General features: G+C 40.1%; 1 protein-coding gene across 1 annotated transcript in view; it reads right to left on the reverse strand.

Moving 5' to 3' along the window:
• The window catches only part of LOC309634268 (uncharacterized protein), a 145,050-nt gene that overhangs the window by 111,226 nt on the left and 8,503 nt on the right, over positions 1-25,321 (reverse strand). The window contains exon 2 of the mRNA XM_082404249.1: positions 19,201-19,423. The gene's annotated coding sequence lies outside the window, so the exon portion shown is untranslated. The remainder of the gene's footprint in view (positions 1-19,200; positions 19,424-25,321) is intronic.

The following is a 25,321-nucleotide window of genomic DNA, read 5'->3' on the forward strand; positions in this document are numbered from 1 at the left end:
AACCTAATGTACAGTATGGTGTCTGTAGTTAATAATAACATATTATATACTTGAATTTTGCTAAGAAAGTAAATCCCAAGTGTTCTCACCACCCACACAAAATGGTAACTATGAGAGGTGATGGATATGTTAGTTTGATGGGGATAATTATTTCACATGTATAATTATAATTTAATGTGTTTTGTCCAATAATAATGTAGTCACCCCTGTTCTCTTTTGCTCATTATTTGCATAGAATATCTATGTTAAAAACAGTAAATGCCCGCTTCTGCAGGACAACCGATAGACCTGTATCCAGAATGATGCTCCAGGTCTCCATGGAGCCTAGTAATAGAGATAAGAACAAAAAAAAAAAAACTATAAGGTAAGGCAATGTATCCCATAAAGATGTACATCACACATCTAAGATGCTATGGAAGACCTTCAACTCAATGATTCATTCGTACCTTCATTTTACAGCCCCTGAGCACCTATTCTACGCCACGGCCTGAGCTGAACACAGCGCGGAGGCATTCATGGCCCCTGTGCTCTAGGACTTAGAGGATGATGCAGGCAAGCAGGGCCATTTTAAGACATTCATAGGCTATATCTAAGTTTCCATATCTTTGAAATGGTGATAATAGCACAACTTCATAAAAATGCTGTAAGGGGTAAATTAGTTTAAAATGTGCAAAGCATTTAGAATAGTGCCTAGTACATGTAAGCACTCAATAAATGTTACCTATCATCAATCATCATCATCATCATCATCACCAACTTTAATTACTTTTTCTTTGGAAGCTGTATCCCACCAGTTAAATTTTAAAATTTTGTACTGTAAAAATTTTTAGCGTAAACATTTTACAATTTAGTGTAAAAATGTTTTACTGTAAAGTAAGTAATTTTCCTTTAGAACTTATAATTAATTTCAGATTTGCAGTTTTCTTTTCATGTTTGGGAGCTAATAAATTTTGCAAAAGTGCTTGAAAAGCTCATAAGACCATCCCTCTAGACTCCCGTGGATAACATAAACCTACCCAGAGTGACCATGTAAGGCTGCACAGGTGGTTTTTACTGTACAACTCTAAGGAAAACCAATCTCATAGACTATGAATTGAATGCCCCCATCCCCAGAGATGTGTACTGCTGCAGCCCTGGCCCTACAGGTGAGGAAATCAAGGATAGACACACAATGCAATAAAGATCATTTCCAATTGGGAGAAAAGAGATGACTTTATGGAGGGATGACATCTGAGCCAAGTCCTGAAGAGCAGAAAGACTTCAGTCCACAAAGATGCTGTGAGAAGGGCAATCCAGGCAGAAGGGATAATAAGAGCAAAGGCAGGGAATTCCCTGGTGGTCCAGTAGTTAGGACTCTGTGCTTCCACTGCAGGGGGCATGGGTTCAATCCCTGATCGGAGAACTGAGATCCCACAAGCTGCACAGCACGGCCAAAAAAAAAAAAAAGAGCAAAGACAAGGTGTACATCTGTGGAAGAGTACAATCTGTTTGGCTGGAGCAAAAGATGTGTGAAGGGTGGAAGAAGGAAATGAGCTTGGAGAGAGATAAAGGAGCCAGATCAGGGATGGCTTTGAATGCCAGGCTTACAGTTTAAACTTTGTCATGTGGGCAGTAAGTTGTCATTGCATGTTTTTGAAGGGGGACGTATCATAATCAGAGCTGTGCTTTAGGAAAGTTCCTCTGGCTGCTGGTGTGGGGGGTGGGCTGGAGGGGGCAGAAGCTGGAGATAGGAGGCCTGTAAGAAGATGGTTACAATTCTGGAAGTTAGAAGTCCAAAATCAAGGTGTTGGGAAGGTCATGCTCCCTCCAGAGGCTTTAGGGAAATCTGAATCCATTTGCTGCCTCTTCTGCTGGCTGTTGGTATTCCTTGGCTTGTGGCTTCTCACTCTAGTCTCTGCCTCCTTCTTCACATGCGCTTCTCCTCTTCTTTTTGTGTCTCTCCTCTGTGTGTCTTTCATAAGGGCATTTGTCATTGGATTTAGGGCAGATCTCAAAATCTTGGAGTTAATTAAATCTGCAAAGACTCTTTTTCCAAATAAGGTCACATTCACAAGTTCCAGGGATTAGGACATGGACATATCTTTTGGGGGCTCCCTTTCAATCCACTACACACCTGTTGGCAAGAATGTGGAAAAATTAGAACCCTCATATACTGCTGATGTGAATGTAAGATGGTACAGCCACTTTGGAAATAGTCTGGCAGTTTCTCAAAAATGGTAACCTAGAGTTACCACGTGATCCAATGATTTCACTCCTAGATATATACCCCAGAGAAATGAAAGCGTGTCCACACAAAAACCTGTACATGAACGTTCATAGCAGCATTATTCATATTAGCCAAAAAGTAGAAAGAATCCAAATGTCCATCAACTGACGAATGGATCAATAAACGTGGTAAAGCCATACAATAGGATATTGTTCAGCAATAAAAAGAAATTAAGTGCTGACTCATGCTACAGCATGGATGAATCTTGAAAACATTCCAGTATGCTGAGTGAAAGAAGCCGTCCACAAAGAGCCATATATTGTATGATTTCATTTATATGAAATGTCCAGAATAGAAAAATCTATTAGTTAGATTAGTGGTTGCCTAAGCTTAGGCATGGAGATGTGGAAGAAGAGGATGGAGTTGAGGAGGAATAGGGAGAGACTACTAATAGGTACGGGGTTTAAGGAAAGTGATAAAAATGCTCTAATGTTGACTGCAATGATGCTTGCACACCTCTGCGAATATACTAAAAAACACTGAAGTGTGCCTTAAGTGGGTGAATGGTATGGTATGTGAATTATATCTCAATAAAGCTGTTATTTAAAAAGTAAATGTGTAGCACTGCACCCAGCTCATAGAAGTTCCTCAATACGCCAGAGTTACCCTCCCCCCAGTTCCACCTTCCTGTGAATACTCTGACAGGGGTCCATTACAAAGGCCCCACCTGGAGACAAAGGTGTGTAAATTAGGGACGCATTCAGATTAGCTGGCCACATTCGCTCAGGCACATTCAAATATTTCCTAGGTACCAGCTACACGGAGGAAGCTGCAAGACTATTGAAGATTCAGAGATGAATTGCGCATGCACCCAACCCTCAAGATGCTCTTTCACAGAATGAAAAAGAGTGTGGTCTTTGTCTTCCTGCTCCTCTAAAATTGCCTTAATTAATCTCTCTTCTCTTCTCCCCCGCTCCACACTCCGGAAGATTTTCTCAAAGAAAACTGCAATAATTAGGTATTTACCATTGTCAAAACCACGCTTGTTTCTTTTAAAGGGAAACATATTTAACCTTAGCAGATTTCCCAGATTCAATTGCCCACGGGACACCTTACAAATGATCTTGCCCAACCACCTCATTTTACTGATGGGGAAAATGACACCCTACAGGAACGGGGAAGAACTCACTCATAGTCACAGAACATCAAGAGCAGAAACCAGATGCACACCCCAGGCTTCTGATTCCAACCTAAGGCTCTTTTCCCTTTAACATTGGAAATTGATGACATAGGCATCTTGTTTGTTTAGATGCACCGATCTCTGATTACCTCTGTGCTCCTCGTGACAGTGAGAGAGGAAACGTGGAGGAGTAGTTAAAAGCATGGATCCTAGAGCCAGGCTGCCTGGGTTTAAGTCCTGGCTCCACCACCAGCTGGGAGTCCTCGAGACAGTCAACTGAATCTCACTGTCCTCCGACATCCTCATCTTCAACACGGCGAAGGCGAGACCAGTACCTCCCTCACAAAGTCGTTGTGAGGATTACATGATTTAACATGCATAAATTAATGTTCATAACTTGCCTCAAAGTTGCCTGGTAAAACAGGAAGGAAATTCTGACACAGGCTACAACACGGATGAACCTTGAGGACATTATGCTAACTGAAATAAGCCAGTCACAAAAAGACAAATACTGTATGATTCCACTTATATGAGATGCCTAGAGAAGTCAACTTCATAGAAACAGAAAGCAGAATGGTGGTTGCCAGGGTCTGGGAGGAGAGGGGAATGATGAGTAGTTTAATGGGTTCAGAGTTTCAGTGCTGCAAGATGAAAAAGAGTTCTGCACAATAATGTGACTATATTGTACTTAACACTACTGAACTGTACACTTAAGTTAAGGTGGTAAATTTATGTTATGTGGGGTTTTTTATGTATTCCTGGCACTCGGGGAGAGCTGCAGTCACTTACTATCCAGTTTTGTCATGGTTTGATGAGCAAAAGTGACCGCAGACACTCACCCTTAGTAGCTGCTTTAGGTTCCCTGGAGGCAAAATGTCCTCATAGAGAAGTTCCTCCTTCTCTACCAGGACTTGAACTCTAACATAACAATTGCAACCCAGCAGTGAAGCAAGTTGTCGTCACTCCCAACATGCTCCATTCCAGAGGGCTCCCATCTGAGGCTTCTGCAGCTGTAACTCCTCCAAGACTCCATCTTCCTTCCTTCAGAGCTTAGGTCAAAGCCCTGACCTCAGAAGCCTTCCTCCACCTCCTGGCAGGCTGCCTCTAGTTCTCCTGCTTCTGAGAATAGCTGACAATCTCTCTGGGGCCTTTCTACCTAGGATTAGCATCCTGGTTTTACAGTCCAACAGTGTGTGAGGGCAGGATGCAATCCCACAAGCAGAGGTGCTTAGCCTGTTGGATGCACATCTGAATGGATGAGTTGAACTTTTATGGAGCTTCCAGGTCCACAAATACTTCCTGCACAGTAATGGATCCCTTTCACTTCACGCATTTGCGTTCTATTCCTCTCTCTGAAAGCACTCTGCACTCCCTGCCTTATACAACTGACAGGAGGTATGTGCAAGGCTTCTCTCCACTCAAGACCACGAGCTCCCTGAAGGAAGGGACCAGGGCTGAGCCATCTTTGTATCCAGGGTATTTATCACAAAATTTTACTCAGGGTTGAGACGAAAATATGTTGAACTAAATTTGTTTTACTATTTTTGAAAAAGATTTTATGTTCCAAAATATTAACCACAGCATTATTTATACTAGGAAAAAACTGAAAATAACCGAAATATCCAGCAATAAGAAAATGACTAAGTTAATTATAATGAAGCTTGATGAAACATTCTGTAGCCATTCAAAATAATAAGTATGAACAATGAGTAACAAGATAGAAAAGTTTTATGAAATGAAGTAAAGCAGAGAAAGTAGGTCATGGAGATGTGTACACAATCTGACTACCGCTATAATTATCAACATATATTAAATGCTAAGCACTTTATAAACATTTTCCCACTTACTTCTTACGACTCTTTGGATTAGGTATTCTAATCCCCCTTTTCCAGATAAGAAAATGGAGGTTTGTAGAGGTTAAGTACCACGCTTCAGGTCTCACAGTTGATGAGACATACAGGCATGACCCAGACCCAGGTGGTCTATGCCAGCCTCAGAGTCCAAGCCCTTAACCACTTTGTTACACTGTCTTCCGGCAAAACCAACTCTATAAGTATAGTGGTATTCTCAGAGAAATGAAAGCTGAAACTTCAGGCAATAGGTGATGAGTATCATATTAATAATATTATTCAACATCATTTGAATAGTAATTTAAAAATATTTTAGGGATAAGAAACAGGATGCCAATGATAGAATTTCATGAGGGCAGCAAGGTGGAAGGATATCTGGAGACAGGGTATGCCCCTGAAAAAGCATCTGAGAGCTGACTAGATTGATGGGGGAGCTCCTTTACTGGGAAGGGAAGCATGATTTGTTCAGTTCAGTGAGGCCAGCACAGGGCACCAAAACCTTGGGAAATGCTTGGTGAATGAATGAAGGAAGGAAGGAATGAGTGAATGAATGGGTGAGTGACCCTGAGAGCTGCTTAGGAGGCTACTGGTGCTAACTGTTGGGAGAAGTAATGGGCTGGTTCCTGGGACAGAGTGTATGAGTCCCAGGAACGTGTGTATGTGTGTATGTGGGGCTGTGTGCATGCGCGCACGTGTGTAGGTGGGACTGGGAAAGCAGGAGGAAGAGGCAGGAGCCTTTGAGAGGCTGGGATCCAAGCAGCTTGGATTTAGTCATTCTCTCAGCTCTAACCTCTCTCAGCTAACGGTATGGATCTCCGCCTGAGATCACCAAGAAGCCTGTGGAGGTTCAGCCATCCATCCTGGCTGCCCTACTCCCGCCCCCTCTGGCTCCACCTCAGTTCCACCCATTCCAGCCTCAGCTTCAGTCTGCTCTCCCTTTGCCTGAAAGGTTTGGGCTTCCTGCAGACAAATTGTGTGTGCTCACTGCTTTATCTCCATTATCTCATTCCATTCCTCCAGCAACCCTGAAGGTAGGTTTCATGATTATTCCCTGAAGTATAATGGTAAATATATATTTGGTCTTTGCCTCTAGTCCCTGGCACAGAGCTCCTCAAACCTTTGGAATTTCCTGAGTGATAGGCGTGACAGGAGTGTCTTTTGTTACTCCCTATAAGTTTCTTTCAACCATACCCAGTGTATGCTAATGAGGTCACTCATGAGACCTCCCAATAGCTTCAGGATGAGGTCTGGTTACCCAAAAGATCAAGACTTGATTAGAGGGTTGAAACTTTCAGCCCTACCTTCCCACCCCTTACCTGGGAGGGAATGGGGGAGGGCGGGGGTGGGGAGATAGGATGGAGATTGAGTTCAGTCACCACTGGCCAATGATTTGTATGATTGTATACAATCAATCATATGTAATGAAGCCTCCATTATATTTAAAAAAAAAAAAAACCTAAAAGATGAGTTCAGAGAGCTTCTGGGTTGAGGAACACATCAAGGTGCTTGGGTCGTGGTGCACTCCCACTCCATGGGAACAGAATCTCCTCTACTCGGGACTCTGGGCTCTCATGCTATGTACCTCCTCATCTGGCTGTTCATTTATATCCTTCATAATAAACTGCAATAGTAAGTATAGCATTCTCTGGAGTTCTGTGAATTGTTCTCGCAAATTACTGAACCTGAGGAGGGGGGTTGTGGGAAACCCTGACTGTGTAGCCAAGTCTGGCACGTAACCTGGGGACCCACTACTTGTGAAGTGAGGGCAGTCTTGTGGGACTGCGCCTTTAATCTGTGAAGTCTGACAGTAGCTCCGGGTATCAATGTTAGAATTGAACTGAATTGCAGGACACCTAGTTGGTGTCAGAGAGCTGGACAAGCGGTGTTGGAAAACACACCACATACCTGGTGTCAGGGGAAGGAAAAAAAACCCTCATTCCCATTTTACAGATGAGGACCCTGTGACTTGGAGAGGGAAAACATATTGTCCACAGTCACACCCCTGGCAAAAGCTGAGCACAGGGTCTGCTGGACAAGGTTGAAGTCCTAAGTATGTCATTAACTCCCTCACCTTCCACAGGGGATTAGGGAACCCTGTTTCCTTCATTCATGAGCGGCTTCAAGGGGCCATTGAGATGATGAACATGCAACCATTTTGTAAATTGTGGAGACAAGAATTGGAGAACAAAAAGGCCTGCCGTGGGTTCGAATCTCAGCTTCATTGCTCATTTCTTGGGTGACCACGAATAGTTAACCTCTCTGGACTTACTTCCTCACCTGCAAAATGAGGGAAATATCACTGACCAGTGAGGATTTAATTAGATATCAGATGTCAGGCACTCCACACACTCCCTAACACAGAAAGCTCTAGTAAATAGTAGCTCTTAATAATAGCAACATGTTAAATCCAGGAGCTCACTAAGCATAGTATTTATTTTTTTAACCAAAAGACAGGAAGACATAGTGTCAAAGCCATATGATATCAGGGAATGCGATTTACATGGAAATAAGAAAATTCTGAATAAACAAAACTAGCCAAGCCTGGTGTGAAAATAAGACCCTGAGGCTCTGGTATTCTTATAAGTCATTTTGCCTGTCATTCTTGTTTCATTTCCCTAGCTCTCTGTGGGGATGGGTTTTTAAATAATTTGCTGATTTGCAAACAAATCCTCATTCAAGGTGATCAGCAAGTACCCTCCATTCCTTTTCATTCATCCAACTATCTGTCTATTTACACACATTTACCCAGGAGCTGCTTTTGGCCAGGCCCTGCAGTAAGTGCTGGTGAACACAGTGGCAAACCCAGACCCATTCCTGGCACCGAGGAACTTCTAGTCTAGTCCAGAAAACAAACAAATCAATCACCTGGTACAGGAAAGGTACAGCTTCCCTGAAGAGGTGGCACATGAGGAGCCACCTGGTGAATGGTTGGGAGAGAGAGGTGAGGGCAAGTCAGGACAAGGTAAGAGAAAAGCCAGAGAGTTGTTTGGAAAAAAAGGGCAAGTAAGGAGATGTGGTGGAGGAGGAGCCTGGTGAGATGGGAAGAACCCTGATCTTAAAGGATGGCACTGGGACTTTGTACCAGATTAAACATCTGCTTGAGCTAGAAAAAGTGGGCAAGGACAGGGAGTGGGGAAGATTCATCATGGCCACCCAGGAGGGTTTTTGTTTGTTTTGTTTTTAGTCCTAGGGTTTCAAAGGGACTAGACTCTGAACCCAGCTCTATATTAACCTCTTGTTTGATTTTGGCAAACCACCATTGTCTCTCTAAGCCTCATTTTTTTTATTGAAGTATAGTTCATTTACAATGTCATGTTAGTTTCAGGTAGACAACACAGTGATTTATATATATATACACATACATATACATATACATATATATTTTTTTCAGATTCTTTTCCATTATAGGTTATTGCAAGATATTAAATATAGTCCCCTGTGCTATACAGTAGGTCATTGTTGTTTATCCATTAGAAGTAGTAGTAGTAGTGTATAACTGTTAATCCCAAACTCCTAATTTATTCCTCCCCCACATCCCGCCTTGTTAACCATAAGATTGTTTTCTATGTCTGTGAGGCCGTTTCTGTTTTGTAAATAAGTTCACTTGTATCATTTTTTTAGGTTCCACATATAAGTGATACCATATTTGTCTTTCTCTGCCTGACCTACTTCACTTAGTATGATAATCTCTAGGTCCATCCATGTTGCTGCAAATGGCATTATTTCATTCTTTTTTATGTCTAAGCTTCATTTTTATCAACTCTAACTGAGGCTGAGAGAGGAGAGGAGATGAATTCAAGATTACAAAACTTGAACCCCAAATCCAGGCTCAAACTGGTCTGTTCATATCTGATTCTGGGGGGAAGAGTGCTTATAAAATTGAATATCACTGAAAGGATCTTGGATGAATTACATAAATAAAATAAATAGTGTGCACATGAGTAGGGCTGTGGCTAGTGTCTGTGGCAGGAATAGTGTCTGTGGCAGGATGGCATAGAACCTAAGTGTTTATAAATTCAAAATAAGGATAAGATTGAATAGATTGGTATGTGAGGCTACCTGAACAAAATCAAACACAGACAGCATTCACTCTTCTCACTCCAAAAAAAGGACTACCTTGCCCACATCCTTTAAGATTATAAGGATATGGACAAGCAGGAAAAATGAAGCAGTTATCAATCCCTGGTCTCAGAGGATTCAGCTATGAACTGGTTTCTATCCAATTCCTATCCAAAACCTACCTGAAATTTGGCACTATCTATTACAGATTTGAAATATTTATACCCTAAAAAAAAAAAAAAAGATAAAATAATATATCTATGCCCTATGACCTAGTAATTCTACTTCTGGGAATCAATTCTAGAAAAAATAGTGAAAGATGCAGATGAAGACTCATGTACAAATATATTCATCAACACATAGTTTATAATAACAAAATTTGGAAACAACTTAAATGTCTGTTTTAGACTGGATTTCCCCGGAAGCAGACCCTGAGGCAAGGTTGTGAATGCAAGTAGTTTATTTTAGAAGTGATTCCAGGAAGCACCAGTAGAGGAGTAAGGAAATGGGTCAGGGAAGGAAAGAAAGCCTCTAAAGGGAGAGTTATTAAGCAGGTTTCCACCATGGATGAGTGGAGCTCAATCCCATTAGGAAACACTGGGGAAACAGTGTAGACCACACCTCAGAGCTATCCCACCTGGTGAATGAGGAAGCTTGGGCATTTACCCACCAACTCCCCATCTGTCATTGTTTGATGTGGCTTCTGGGAGCATTAACTTCCTAAAATGTCCATTTTGCAGCACATGTGGACTAAGAGGAGAGTTGTAGGTATTCATAGTAAGCAGCCTCCAATGTGCAGAGGTAAGTGCCAAGGTGATACAGGGAAGACACTGACAATTTCCAACAACAGGTGAATGATGGATTATCAGAGGCCAATAAAAAATTGCTTTTTAACGCTGAAGAAAATTGAAACTTCTTTCGCAGAATGCAATAGAAAAGAAAAAAAAGACTAAATAGTGAAAGACAATATGATAGACATAAGGAAAAACAAGCATAAGCCAACAAACACGTAATTGGTGTTCCTTAAGAGATTAGAATAAATGAAACAAGCTATAATAAAAGCTATAAAAGAGAATTTTCCAGACATGAAAAATGACCTAGTGAGAATTGAAAGGCTTTAGCACTTCCTGTGCAAAATCAATGAAAAAGACTCCATTTAAATGTATTCTGGAAAGCAGAATCATAAGCAATAAAAAGGGAAAAATCTCCACCGACAGAAAAAAGTTAACACAGAGAACAAAACTCAAACTGGCGTCAAACTTCATCTGCAAAAGTAGCGTGAAAGGTAATAAAGTAACATATACAGAGTTTTGAAAGTTAAAGATGTTGTGAACTAATAACTTTACATAAGACCCAGTTGACTTTCACATAGGAAGGGAACGAAGAAACTTGGGAGAGTAGTTCCACTTGTTAAAAGAAAGAGGGAAATGATACAGCACCCAAGGTATTTCCAAAGATAAAGTTCTTATAAAAACTAATAGCTCACAGTCAGAAATGTAACACACACACAAGATGACATATCAGAACCACAAAAACTGCAGACTTAAGCTATTAGAATTATCAGAATAATTGTGTATCATGAAATAAAAGAGTCTTGAAAATATGAGCACAGGATATAAAGATAACTAAGTTTTTGTAAAATACTTTACCCAACAATAGCAGAATACATATTCTTCTCAAGCTCATATGGAACAATTACTAAGATAAACCACATTCTGGGCCATAAAACACATCTTAACAAATTAAAAAAAAATAGAAATCATACAATGTATGCTCTCAAACCACAATAGAATTAAACTAGAAATCAATAACAGGAAGTCCCAGTTAATGCAATATGACAAGAAAAGTAAATAAAGGTATACAGATTGGGAAGGAGGAAACAAAACTATCTTAGTTCACAGATGACAGGATTGCCTATGTAGAAAATCTCAAAGAATCAACAACCACAAAAAACTCCTGGAACCAATACCAATTATATATAGCAAGGTTGCAGGATACAAGGTTAATATACAAAAGTCAATTCCTTTCTTACACACCAGCAATGAACAATTGGAATTTGAAATTAAAATACAGTACTATTTATATTAGCACCAGAAAGAAAGGAAGAAGGGAGGGAGGGAGGAAGGAAGGGAGGAAGGGGAAAAAATACTTAGGTATAAATCTAGCAAAATATGTACAAGATCTAAATAAGAAAAATTATGAAACTCTGACCAAAAAAATCAAAGAAGAACTAAACAAATGGAGAAATTGTCTATGTTCATGGTTAAGAAGACTCAAGATTGTTAAGATATCAGTTCTTGCCAACTTGATCCATAGATTCAACACAATCCCCATCAAAATCCAAGCAATTTCTTTTGTGGATATCAAAAAACTGATTCTAAAGTTTATATGGAGAGACAAAAGACCCAGAATTGCTGACACAATATTGAAAGAGAACAAAGTCAGAGAACTGACACTATTCAACTTCAAGACTGACTATAAAGCTACAGTAATCAAGACAATGTGGTATTGGCAAACAAAACAAAACAAAAACAAAAACAATAAAAAATAGATCAATGGAATAGAATACAAAGCCCAGAAACAGACCCGTACAAAGAGTCAAATGATCTTTAACAAAGGAGCAAGTGCAATTCAACGGAGAAAGGATACTTTTTTCAAGAAATGACTCTGAAACAACTGGACATCCACACGCAAAAGAGAGAGAGAGAGAAAAAACAATCTAGACACAGACTTTACACCCTTCACAAAACTTGTCTCAAAATGGATCATAGACCAAAATATGAAATGCCAAACTATAAAACTCCTAGAAAATAACACAGGAGAAAATCTAGATGACCTTGGGTTTAATAATGACTTTTTAGATAAAACATCAAAGGCATGATCCATGAAAGACAAAAATGATAAACTGGACAGACTTCATTAAAATTAGAAACCTCTCCTCTGTGAAGACACTGCAAAGAGAATGGGAAGACAAGCCACAGGCTAGGAGAAAATATTTGCAAAAGACATATCTGATAGTATTCTGTTACCCAAAATTAACAAAGAACTTTAAAAACTCAGCAATAAGAAAACAACCCAATTTTTTAAATGGGCAAAGATCTGAACAGACACCTCACCAAGAAAAGATATACAGATGACAAGTGGCATCATATATCATTAGGGAATTGCAAATTAAAACAACATGAGATACCACTACACACCTATTAGTACACTGAAAATCCAAAACACTGACAATACCAAATACTTGCAAGGCTGTAGAGCAACAGGAACTCTCAGTGCTAGTGGGAACGTGAAATGGTAGAGCCACTTTGGAAGATAGTTTCATAGTTTCTTAGAAAACTAAACTTATTCCTAACACACGGTCCAGCAATCATGCTCCTTTGTATTTACCTAAATGAGCTGAAAACTTATGTCCACATTAAGACCTGTATACAAATATATACAGCAACTTTATTCATAGTTGCCAAAACTTGGAAGCAACCAAGATGTCCTTCACTAGGTGAATGGATAAATAACTGTGGTACCTCTGCACAATGAAATATTATTCAGTGCTAAAAAGAAATGAGCCATAAGGCCATGAAAAGACATGGAGGAACTTTAAATTTATATTACTAAGTGAAGGAAACTAATGTGAAAAGACTCCATACTGTTTGATTCCAACTATATGACATTTCTGGAAAAGGCAAAACCATGGAGTCATTAATAAGATAGTTGCCAGGGGTTTGTGGGAAGGAGGTATGAATAGGTGGAGCACAGGGGATTTTTAGGGTAGTGAAACTATTCTGTACTATAAGGATGAATACTTGTCCTTATACATTTGTCAAAACCCATAGAATGTAAACACAAAGTGTGATCCCTCATGTATACTACGGACTTGGTTGATATGTCAATACTGGTTCATCAGTTGTAACAAATATACCTCTGGCTAGGGATGTAGATGGTGGGGGAGGTTGGGGGCATTGCAGGGAATAGGTAGGAACTCTCTGTATTTTCCACTCCATTTGCTGTGAAACTAAAATGACTCCAAAAAATAAAATCTATTGATTTTTTAAAAACCGACTTAAGAAGAAATATAAAACCAAGTAGTCCTATGATCAAATATACTGAATTAAGTGTTGAAAATATTTTTATAAAGAAACACATCCAGAAGATTTGAGTAGCAAATTCTATCAAACATTTAAGAAAAAAATAATTCTATAGAAAATAAGGACCTATTCCCCAATTTTTTAGTAAGTATACCATAATGGATATGAAAACTTGAAAATAACATTAAAAGAAAGGATAATTCAGACCAACTTTATATATGAGCTAGATGTAAAACTTTCAAACAAAATATTAGCATATCAAATTCAGAAATATATAAAAATGATAATACATTATGTTCCAGTTAAGCTTTATCCCTCAAATGCAAGGTTGTTCAACATTTTTAAAAATCAGTTTTTTTTTGTTCACTTCTGTTTTATTGAACATCTTCTTTTCACTTTTAAAAACTATTTTAAGAAACATTGCTATGTTTGCACATAAGTCCCCATTTACACCTTTGTGCTAAATTTCTTTCTGTAGAGATTATAACAATTTATATTCTGTGACAGTGTTTGAGAACACCTGTTTTACATACTGCGAGCAGCACTGAATGTTAACCCTCATAAATAACGCAATTTTGTAGGCAACAAATAGCATTTCCTTATTTTAACTTGCATTTATTTGATTACTCAGGAATAATCAGATTTTCATGTTTATTAGACATTTGTATTTCTTCTAGAAATGGGCTTTTTATTCATTCTTCCATTTTGGTTTTATGTTTTTCTTATTAAGATGGCCAATTTTATATTAAGAATATTAATCAGTTGTCTACATTATTATTGTAAATATTTTTCCAATTTCTTGCTTGATTAAAAATCAGATTAACATTAACAGATTAAAGAATGTAGTTATTTCAACAGATGGAGAAAAGACATATGAAAAATCAACATCCGGGACTTCCCTGGTGGTGCAGTGGTTAAGAATCCACCTGCCAATGCAGGGGACATGGGTTCAATCCCTGGTCAAGGAAGATCCCACAAGCCATGGAGCAACTAAGCCCGTGCACCACAACTACTGAGCCTGTGAGCCACAACTACTAAAGCCTGCGTGCCTAGAGCCCATGCTCCGCTACAACAGAAGCCACCACAATGAGAAGCCCAGGCACCACTACAAAGAGTAGCCCCTGCTCGCCTCAACTACAGAAAGCCCGCGCGCAGCAACGAATACGCAACATAGCCAAAAATTAAATAATTAAAATAAAAATTAAAAAATAAAAAATAAATAAATACTGATCCTATTAAAAAGAAAAGAAAAATCAACATCCAACTTATGACAAAATTTCCTAAAATCTAGGTATAGAGAGAAACTTCTTAACCTGATAAGTGTACCCCTAAAAAATTACAGCAAAATATAATATTTAATTGTGAAAATTAAAATATTCTTTTAGGATAGAGATCAAAACAAGGATGTCATGTATTATCACTTCCATTCATCATTGTATTGAAAGTGATAAGGCAAAAAAAAAAAGGGAAAAGTTACTTATGTGTGTATATATATATATATATATATATATATCTCTGAAAAGTGTCATTACTCACAGATTATATGATTATCTACAATTGAAAACCCAAAGAAGTTTAGAATAAATTATTAGATTTTTAAGAGAATCGAACCAGTTACTGGATACAAAAACCATCTTAAAAAAAAAAATCAGTTGTAATTATATCCATCAGCAACAAACAAGTAGATAAATGCAGTTTAAGAACAGCTAACATTTCTTTTTCTTTTTTCATTAATTTATTTTATTTACTTTTGTCTGCGTTGGGTCTTTGTTGCTGCGCGCGGGCTTTCTCTAGTTGCCGCGAGCGAGGGCTACTCTTCCTTGTGGTGCGGGGGCTTCTCATTACAGTGGCTTCTCTTGCTGCCGAGCACGGGCTCTAGGTGCGCGGGCTTCAGTAGCTGCGGCACGCGGGCTCAGTAGTTGTGGCGCACAGGCTTAGTTCTCTGTGGCATCTTCCCGGACCAGGGATCAAACCCGTGTCCCCTGCACTGGCAGGCAGATTCTTTACCACTGCGCCACGAGGGAAGTCCCTAACATTTCTTAAGTCAGACAGAGAAAGACAAATACTGTATGATCTCACTTATATGTGGAATCTAGAAAAGCTAAACTCAGAAACACAGAGTAGACTGGTGGTTGCCAGGGGCTGGGGAGAGGGGGAAATGAGAAGATGTTGGTCAAAGGGTACAAACTTCCACTTATAGGAAGAGTAAGTTCTGGGGATCTAATTATAGCATGGTGACTATAGTTAACAGTACTGTGTTGTATACTTAAAAGATGCTAAAAGAGTAGATCTTAAATGTTCTCACCACCACCACAACAAAAAATGGTAATTATATGAGGTGAAGGATGTGTTTACTTTCTTGTGATAAATATCTTGCAATACACACGTGTATCAAATCACCACATTGTACACCTTAAACTTACACAATATGTCAATTATATCTCAATAAAGCTGGGGGTGAGGGGAAGAACAGCTAAGATATCCAATTTTATCCAAAAAAAGAGGGAATTCCCTGGTGGTCCAGTGGTTAGGACTTCATGCTTGCACTGCCCAGGGCGTGGGTTCAATCCTTGGTCTGGGAACTAAGATCCCACAAGCCTCACGGCATAGCCAAAAAAAAAAAAAAAAAAAAGTGACATGTACAAAAAACGACTAAGTATTAGAAATAATTTTAATAAATATGCAAGGCCTTTACGAAGAAAAATAGAGAACATTATTGATGGACATTAAGGAAAACTTGAATTAAAATGATAAGTAAAACATGTTCATAAATTGGAAGGCTTAATATCATATAAACTTTTAGCCCTAGTCACCAGTGTATGGGATACACAAAAGATAGAGAAACATGTTGAATTACACCATAAAAATACAATCCAAAACATGGAAAACTCTATAAAACCAACAATCCAGTTTCTTCAACAAATAAAGTCCAAGGAAAAAAATTAAAGATGGAGTGGAATTTATATATTAAATGAGACTTAAGAACAGTCAAAACCAATCCCAAGCGTTCTTACCACAATAAAAAAAAATGTTTAAATCCCAAACAAGATGTAAAAGTAAATAATTAGGGCTTCCCTGGTGGCGCAGTGGTTGAGAATCTGCCTGCCAATGCAGGGGACACGGGTTCGAGCCCTGGTCTGGGAAGATCCCACATGCCGCTAGAGCAACTAGGCCCGTGAGCCACAATTACTGAGCCTGCGCGTCTGGAGCCTGTGCTCTGCAACAAGAGAGGCCGCGATAGTGAGAGGCCCGCGCACCGCGATGAAGAGTGGCCCCCGCTTGCCACAACTAGAGAAAGCCCTTGCACAGAAACGAAGACCCAACACGGCCAAAAATAAATAAATAAATAAAATTAAAAAAAAAAAAAAAAAAAAAAAAAGCAAGGAACATGACTTAAAAAAAAAAAAAAGATTGCACAACCACTTTGCAAAAGAGTTTGTTTAAAAAAAAAAAAAAAAAAAAAGTAAATAATTACATTTATGGGACAATTGGAAATCTGAAACTTCACTTTTAACAAGCCATCAAGTTGCCCTTGATGATATTAAGGAATTATTGTGGTTTTTCTCTTTTGGGTGTTTTTTTTTTTTTTTTTTTGGTTTGACAATGATATTGGGGTTTTATTTTTTAGAGATATATACTGAATTACTTACAGATGTCTGGGATTTATTTCAAAATAATATGATAGTAGGGGAAGATGGGAATATAGATGGGACAGAAGTGAACGGGACTGATGGCTGTTGGAGCATCAGTGTCTACGATGATGAGTACCTGAGAGTACATCATATTATTTGTTTTGCATATGGTCAAAATTTTTAATTTTTAAATTGGATTAAATATATATCAAATAGACACAAAATTTCTCTAATTCCTTTATAGTTTCAGTACAATCCTAATCAAAATCCCAGGAGACTGATTACATAAATGTAACATATATATGTTTATAAAACACTCGGCAGCCTTTAAAATGATGCTCTTGAAAAAAATTTAAGTACATTGAAAGTTGTTTATACATGTTGTCAAAAGGCTGATTATACAGCACTATGTGTAGTAAATGGCATTTATGTAAAAAAATAGACTAGCTGAGGACCAGAACTGAGATAAGTAGTTTCTGCAGAAGGCTAAGTATCAAGAGAGGTTAATTTAGGTAAGTAATTCTTAATCTTCACTATGCATTAGAATCACCTATGAGAACTTAAAAAATGTGCAGATGCCAAGGTCCTACACCAAAAGTTTCCATTTCAACTGGTCCAAGATGGGGCCAGGCATCGGTAGATTTTAAAACCTTACCAGGTGATTCTAATATGCACGGCTGAGAACCAATGATCTAGATTTGCAAAGAGAAGCACGGATGGATGGAGAGTAGGAAGATAGATAAAAGATAGATAGATAGATAGATAGATAGATAGATAGATAGATAGATAGATAGATAGATAGATAGATAATTCATAGACAGATTTTTTATCAAGAGATAGATGATTGGTAGATAGATAGATAATAGGTAGGTTAGATAGTAGATCTGAAAGTCTGAAGGAAGGGAAGATGGAGGAGGGAAAGGGGAGGGAGAAGAAAGGAGGGAATTTGGAATGACACAGCCAGATCAGAAATGAGCCACAACTCAATACCTAATTGAACAAAGAAGAAAATGAAACAAAAATGAACGTGGAAAATTGTAATAAAATAAAAAGTGAATGTGTCTAGCTAATACAATGAAATTTGAGTTGTCTATTCTTTTATTTATTATATTTATTTAGAATCCATACCCTCTACTCACTTTACAAGGATACCTGTGATATCTTAAAAGTTAAAGAATGGGGAAGGACAGCTTAATGAGTAAGCAGTTTCGTTTTGGGGTGATGAAAATGTTCTGTAACTGGATAGTGGCAATGGTTGTACAGCATAGTGAATGTACTAAATGTCACTAATGGTAAATTTTCTGTTGTGTGTATTTTATCACAATAAAAAATACATTAAAGAAAGATTGATTAAAGACTAAGATGAGGGACTTCCCTGGTGGAGCAGTGGTTAAGAATCTGCCTGCCAATGCAGGGGACATGGGTTCGAGCCCTGGTCTGGGAAGATCCCACATGCCGTGGAGCAACTAAGCCCATGCGCCACAACTACTGAGCCCGCGTGCCACAACTGCTGAAGTCTGCATGCCTAGAGCCCGTGCTCTGCAACAAGAGAAGCCACCGCAATGAGAAGCATGCGCACCTCAAGGAAGAGTAGCCCCCGCTCTCCGCAACTAGAGAAAGCCCACGCACAGCAACAAAGACTCAATGCAGCCAAAAATAAATAAATAAAATAAATAAATTTATTTTAAAAAAAAAGACTAAGACGAGAACCAATTAAAAGGAGCAGAAGATGTTACCAGACAATTGGGATGAGTTAACTATTGCCTCCAGTACTAAATTTGTTCCAAGTCTCCTAGCAGTTAAGGCAAAAGAAGAAATGTGGCAGGTTATTGGGTTCTCTGTATATATTGAGGGGCTACCTCTTGCTTCATTTTGCCCACTCGCTATATCACACACCCAGCGAGTGCAGGAGTGAAAGTGGGAGTCATTTGGAAGGTTTGACTCAGCTGAGAAAGGAGGATTTGCCTTGGCCGGGAGAGGCAAGTCAGAGCTCAGCTCCTTCCCCACTGAAGTGCCCGGCATCTGCTCAGAGCCTGTCATCGAACTGCTCTCAAGAATAGCAGCTCCTGCCACTGCATGGTCTCGGCCTCGGCTGGGGGCTGAATGGCTGTTTGTTCAGCCTGAGCCGGGCAGAATCAGCCCTGACAGTGATGGCCCAGTCGGCATTATGTAAGGAGACTCAGCTTACCTGCTCGTAGACAGACAAAGCGGATGATTTGACAGGCAAAACAGAGCCAGCCTCTTCACTCCCAGGCAGCCAAGGAGCTATTCAAAGCCAGGACCTGGAAGATTTTCATGAGGTGCTGACATACGAAGCCGGAATGCAGCAGGAACAAGGCAGAACTGACACCCCGTGAAGTCAGGCATGGCAGGTGTCTCCGGCATCCAAACTGGGCCTTCAGGAGCTTTGACTAGGTCCCACCCATGAGGGAGGGAGGGAGAGAGAGAGAGAGAGCATTGAGACAGAAGCCCCAACTTTCAGGCCTGAGTCTTCAGCAAACCTCACCTTTACCACTGCCTTCATTATTGTTCAACTGAGAAAAACCTTCCAGGCCTTTGTTGTGGAACACAGGACTTGGGTGCAAAGAGCCAAGAGTACTTGGCGCCTCGGTTACCGGCCAAGGCACCCACATCAGGAGCTAGTGGAAGCAGCAAAGGAACAGGTATTGAGTGCCCACCACACGCCAGGCACTATCTAGGGGCTCCACCCTCAGGCACTGATTTCACCCTCACAGGAGCCCTACAAGGTCAGTACACTGTTATCTCTATTTTGTACACGAGAAAACAATCTCCGAAAGAAGAACTTGCCCGAAGTCACACAGCTGCGAAATGGTACACCTGGGATTTGAACCCAGATATCTGCAGCACCCAAACCCATGCTCTTTCTACCTAAATTGAGCCGGTTCATAAGACCCACAGACCCTAGAATCACACCCCGTTTTCAATCAAAGTGGCTTTGGCACTTTCTAGCCCTGTGACCCCGGTCGTATCCCTTCCCTTCTCAGGGCTGTCAACGTCCCCATCTGTAGTATGAGGCGCTTGTGAACCCTGAATGAGACAGGCAGATGAGGATGCTTGGTTGTTTGCTGCTGTTGGGTCAGCATTGTTGAGCTTCATCACTCTTAGTGACTGTTCTCAAAAACCACCCCCACTCCCAAGGGGGATTGCCAGACCTATATAGATAACACTTTCTCTGGTCCCCTCAGGATTCTGAAAGAACATTCTCTGCCCAGTGTCATGAGCAACTTGAGAGCAGAATGGTACCCAACTTGTCTACCCACAAAATAGTCTGCACAGAGCCCAGCATTTACTAGTGACTCAATAAATGCTGTTGAATGATCGAAAACATGAATGAATGGTTTGCCATGAGACATGTCACGTATTGTGATGAAAAGAGCTGGGCAACAGAACACCTGGTTCTGGCTTTGCCACTAACTCACTATGTGGCTTTGGGCCATTCACTGACCCTCTCTGGACCTCAGTGACCCCATTTATAAAATGAATTAGGTACTCTCTAGCAGCCCATGTCAACTCTGATTTTCTAGGGTTAAAGGGAAAGAAAGATCACACTTTTTGCAGTGATCTTCCCCTGTCCATTAAAAGGTAAAGCTACATCATAGTCACATTTGAGAATAGTCAGGAAACATTCTAAATAAATAGCAGATCTGTAACCCCTGATTCAATCAGAAGCAGACAAGCAACATGCTTAACAATCAGATCCTATGGAACAGAGACTCGCTCATGTGTGCACAGTACTTTACAGTTTGCAAAGTGCTTCCCCTCTTTTCTCTCATTTAAACCTCAGCACAGACTTATGAGGGGGACAGGACATATGTCACCACCCCATTTATTGACTTGCCCCCAGGGGCATATGGAGGAAAAGTAGTAGAGCTGGGATGTGAAAGCAGAACCAATTCCTGACCTCAAATTCTGCTTCTTTCCCTTTACACAGCTCACTTGTACACAGATAGTGAGAAGGAGATGAACTCATTCAACCAAAACCAGATTTGGAGGGTCACAAGTTTACCATCTGGGTGGAAAACTGTCCAGCACAGTGGAGCATTTTAAAGTCAAATTTGGGGCAGAAGGGCACAGTGCACAGATACCAGGTAGGCGTGTGGCCATGGAGAGTCAGCTGTGCAGGAAGGAAGAGTCCAAGCACATATCCAGGCATTGTATGCCATCTCCACGCAGCCACTGGAGGATGACCTGCATGCAATCTCTAAACACTGAGATACTGAAATACTGTGATGCCCCACAGACAAACAGCCACTGCCAAGCCCCCATTCCCACCCCTACCCATGCCCCCAGCTGTCCTGGCTGTCTCAGTGCTTCCCCTGGGATTCCCTGGAATGCCCCAAGATTCTGCAACTAAAGGGTTAAAGCCTGAAACAGCAAGAAGTGGGGATGCGGGGCCCCACTGTCCTAGCAGGCTTCCATTCTAATTGGTCAGCACCCCTCGACTTACTGGTTTGGTTTTTTAACAGCTTTATTGAGGTATAATAGATATTAAAAAACTGTACATATTGAATGCATTATTTTGATGAGTTTGGACATATGCATATACCTGTGATACTATCACCACAATCAAGGTGACAGACATATCTATTACCTCAGAAGAATTCATTATGTCCCTTCATTTGTATGTGTGTGTGTGATAAGAACATTCAGCATGAGATCTACCCTCAACAAATTTTTAAGCACACAACACCTTATTGTTAACTATAGGCACTATGTCCTACAGGAGATCTCTACAACTGATTCATCCTGTATAACTGTAACTTTATACTCATTGAACAACATACTGTTTGTTAAATACGTTTACTATTACTCCAGCTGGCTAGAGAGACTGTGGGGAGTCTCTTTTTTTTTTTTTTTTTTTTGTGGGGAGTCTCTTAGTGCTTTTCAATTGCTTTGAGTGTGAGAATACTTTTTTAACAGCTATAAATTCCACAGTTCTCACAACATGCACACATATATGTAAGGTAGACATACTTTTTAGTAAACATTGATTGGTAAGTTTCAGGTCCAAAAAATGACCAAAACTTCGGTAACGTCTTGAAATGGATTTGCATTTTATTTATGACGCAACTTTACACACACTTGAAAAGTAATCATACATATATGCAAGACCTATGAATGACTTAATCAATAGACAATGCCTAGTGCTCTTGTGGACTGGAGGATACTTTGCAGTCTTCTCTTCCATGGGGTCAGGACAACTACTAACCTAGCCAAGCAAATCCTCCCCCTCCATTCGATGGCTGAAGAAACTGAACCTGGAGAGGAGATTGGACCTTCTGAAACCCACTGTTGGGCTGCAGCCTGCAGGCCTACAAGCCCTATACTTGCTCAGCCTCAAGACTGAAGAAAGAGCCCGAAGACAGTGACAGAGACGCAATGGTTTATGGGACAGGGGATCTCACAAAAGGGTCCTGGAGTGACACCCCACCGTGGACACGGATGGCAGGCAGCCACCTTCACTATCGCGGGGAGAGGGAGGTTACCAGTTATAGAGGGAACTGACGTCAGGTTGGCTCATCGGTTACCAGGGAAACCATCAGAGGTGCGTGCCCCTCACTACCCTTTGATAAACTGTCCTAGTGGAGACGTTCTGATCTAAAGATTAGAACAATCACTAGCTGGGGCCAAAGGAACGTACCTAGGCATCTACTGATAGGCTCTATGATCAAGAGGGAGGGTCAGTCAGGTGAGTAGGGTATAGGTGAGGCAGGGACTGGTAGAGCAGAGGAGGTACAGAGAGCAAGAGAACAGCCATCTTGCATGGCCTGATCATACACGCACTCACTACTTGGAGCTAAAATTTGAAGCAGCTTCACATCTAAGATTTATTGTGTCTAGGGGTGTTGGATTAGGGGGTGCTGACTGGGCAGAAGACATCTCAAGTCGGGCCACCAGTGACTCTTCCCTTATAAGGCAGATATCATTCATGGAGGTAGCCAGAGCAAAGACCTACTGTCCTTTCGCTAACTGAGGTGGACCTTACAGAGGCCGCTCAAGCCTGTTAGAGTAGAGGATGCGGGGAGGTTTTGCAACATGACTCAGTCTCTAAGGAGAACCCAGGCTATCAGCTGAAACCTGAGTGATCAGAGGATCTGCACTTCTTACTGTCCACTAGAACTTACTCAAAGAGGTCGTATGGGCTCTAGAGGCAATGACACTGTGAGGCAGAGTGGGCTTTGACAGGAAACAGAGGGGGGTTCAAATCCATCTCAAGTATATGGCCTTGGCCAAGTTTTACTTAACTTTTCAGATTTCAATTTCTAAATCTTTAAAATGGGACTGTTCCGAGGATCGATTAAATGAACAAACATCAAAGCCTGATACACGTACATTGTTCAACAAATGTTCCATTTCCTAGAATCATCTGGAAATGCAAACTCCTCCATCTAGCAGGAAAACTACAGCCTGGCGATTTTTTTTTTTCAGCCTGACAATTCTGTCTACTTTTCCAACACTTTGCTCTTTCATTTCTTCTTCTCTCCAATTTTCCCATATCCAGCACTACTCCAAAGCAGCTTTAAGCTCAGATTGGTCAGTTCTGCTAACCACACCCAGCCAAGCCACACCCAGATTCCTGATCCATAGAAACTGTGAGACGATAAATGTTTGTTGTTTTATGCCACTAATGTGGGGGTAATTTGTTACACAGCAATAGATAATAAACATATTATTAGTCATGAGGGAAATGCAAATTAAAGCTACGAGATACCACTATATACTAAAACGGGTAAAATTTAAAAGACTGTACTAATCAAGTTTTGGTAAGGAGACGGAGCAATTAAAACTCTCATCTACTGCTAGAAGAAATAAAAGAAATACAGCCACTTTGTGAAAAGTTTGGCAATTTCTTAAAAATTTAAACATAACCTACCATCTGACCCAGATATTCCTCTCCTAGGTATTTACCGAAGAGAAGTGAGAACATAGCCACATAAAGACCTGTACACAACTATTCATAGCAGCTTGTTTATAAGAGTCAAAAATGGAAACAACCCAAATGTCCACCAACAAGTGAAAGGATTAACAAACCATGGTATGGTCCATGTAATGGAATACTACTTAGCAAAAAAAAAAGTAATTGACTATTGATATCACAACATAGATGAATATCAAAATAGTTATGCTGAGTGAAAACAGACAAAATAAATACACTGTGTTATTCCATTTATATAAAGTTCAATAAAATGCAAACTATTCTATAGTGACATAAGTAGATCAGTGATTGCCTACAGATATGGGGGGGGGAAATGAATCAATCACCAATCACAGGGGCATAAGGAATCTTTTAGGGGTGATGGATATGTTAATTATCTTGATTGTGGTGAGTTGCAAAATGTCCTTAGAGACAACTTGGTAGCACTATATTAAGAAACACAAAAATGTTCCTCATTCCATAAATCTCACTCTTAGGAATCTGTCTTAAGGATAATTCAAAAGAAATACTAAGCTCTTTATACCAACACATAGCAGCATCACCTATATCAAAGATACTGGAAATTATCTAATTGCCTAGCTACCATAAAAGGGTTAAATCAACACTAGACCATTTCATTTCCAACTACAAATGAAAAATGGGAAGTAGGGGGCAACATGTAGATATGTTTACAAAATAATGCAAATACATTGTATATAAAGACTACAGGATTGTACATACACTATGGTTATACCTATATAAACATATATATGTGCATAAGAACACAAAGGAGAAAAAAAAACAGAACATAGAAAAACCTAGTAGATGAATGATAGGTAATTGGCATGTGGGTGACTTTTCCTTCTGGCTTTGTCTCCTGTAATGTTATGATGTTTCCATAACAGTTTTTTAAATGTTTTCTTGTTGGCTTTGGCTCAGTCTCCCAACCTGGTGATTATTCCGAGTCTTGCATCTGTCAGCTACCAGCATCAGCGCCTCAGCGTGGTCAGCCACAAGCCCAATCAGCTTGCTTTCTATGCCTTCTTGTATATCATTGATAAAATGCTGAACAGAGCTATGGTGTGGTGTGAAGGACACACTCTTTTCTTCCATCACTGTTAGTCTGCTTAGGTTATTTCAGTTCCATAAATGACAGAAAGCCAGTTCGCAAGGGAGGAGTACTAGAAGGTGGTAAGCAAAGTGAACCTGGAGAAGAAGGTGGAGCTGCTTACCTGAGCTTGGACTGTATGACTCACTCACTGGGTAAAACCAATGTCAATCATCTCTGGCCAACAAATGTCCCCACAATCAGAGACAGCTCCACAAATTACACATAAGAAATAGTAGGCTGTCTACGAGAAAGTTAGAACTT

The sequence above is a fragment of the Balaenoptera borealis genome, assembly GCF_965194805.1.
Source record: "Balaenoptera borealis genome assembly, chromosome: 8".
NCBI classification, from domain to species: domain Eukaryota; kingdom Metazoa; phylum Chordata; class Mammalia; order Artiodactyla; family Balaenopteridae; genus Balaenoptera; species Balaenoptera borealis.